General features: G+C 37.2%; 1 protein-coding gene across 4 annotated transcripts in view; it reads left to right on the plus strand.

The window, feature by feature from the left end:
* Positions 1-1,082, plus strand: part of LOC106867458 (probable G-protein coupled receptor 139) — a 403,898-nt gene that overhangs the window by 1,904 nt on the left and 400,912 nt on the right. The gene's annotated exons all lie outside the window — the stretch shown is intronic.

A 1,082-nucleotide genomic window follows, 5' to 3' on the forward strand; every position in this document is an offset into this window, starting at 1 on the left:
TATATGAATTTATATACCCACACACTTTCTCTCTCTCTCACACACACATGTAGTTTATTGGAACTGAATTTATTTACTCGGGGCTGAAATTGTATGTCAAATGTATATGTGTGTGTCTATGTATGTACGTATGTATGCATACGTACACCTAGACATACACACAAACACAAACACACAGATACCCACACACATATTAATATACATATATACAACACACACACACACACACACACACACACACACACACATATATATATATATGTTTACATTTGAGGTGTTGACAGGACATATATATATGTATATTTTTTTATTCTTTTACTTGTTTCAGTCATTTGACTGCAGCCATGCTGGAGCACCGCCTGTATGTATGTATGCACACACATATATGGATATATAGTTATATTTACACGTGCGCGCACACGTTATTTGTAAGTCTAGTACTTATTCTATCGGCTTCTTTGGAAGGACCGCTAAGTTACAGGGATGTAAACACACCAACATCGGTTGTCAAGCCATATATATATATATATATATATATATATATGTATGTATATACGACGAGCTTCTTTCAGTTTCCGCCTACCAAATCCACTCACAAGGCTTTGGTCGGTCCGAGGCTAGAGCAGAGACACTTGCCCAAGGTGCCACGCAGTGGGACTGAACCTGGAACTATGTAGTTGGTAAGCAAGCTACTTACCACACACACACACACACACACACACACACATACGCACACATACACATAAATGTGTATATAAGCCTGTACATATGTGCGTAGCTATGTGTTTACGTTTGCGTCCGTATTGTTGATGTGCCCCGTAACGTAGCGCTTCGGCAAATAGCTCCGATAAAGTACAGGGTTCATATAAATAGTGGGGAAGAAATATGATTGACGGAAATAATTGAAAGGTGTGACTTAGAATGATGAGAGTGAAATGACGGAAATCGTTAACCCAACCATCCGTCCATCCATCCATCCATCCATCCATCCATCCATCCATTCACACGTTCATCAATCCTTGCATATATATATATTATATATATTATATTATATTATATTATATATATATATATATATATAT

The sequence above is a fragment of the Octopus bimaculoides genome, chromosome 15 (assembly GCF_001194135.2).
Source record: "Octopus bimaculoides isolate UCB-OBI-ISO-001 chromosome 15, ASM119413v2, whole genome shotgun sequence".
In the NCBI taxonomy this organism is placed as follows: domain Eukaryota; kingdom Metazoa; phylum Mollusca; class Cephalopoda; order Octopoda; family Octopodidae; genus Octopus; species Octopus bimaculoides.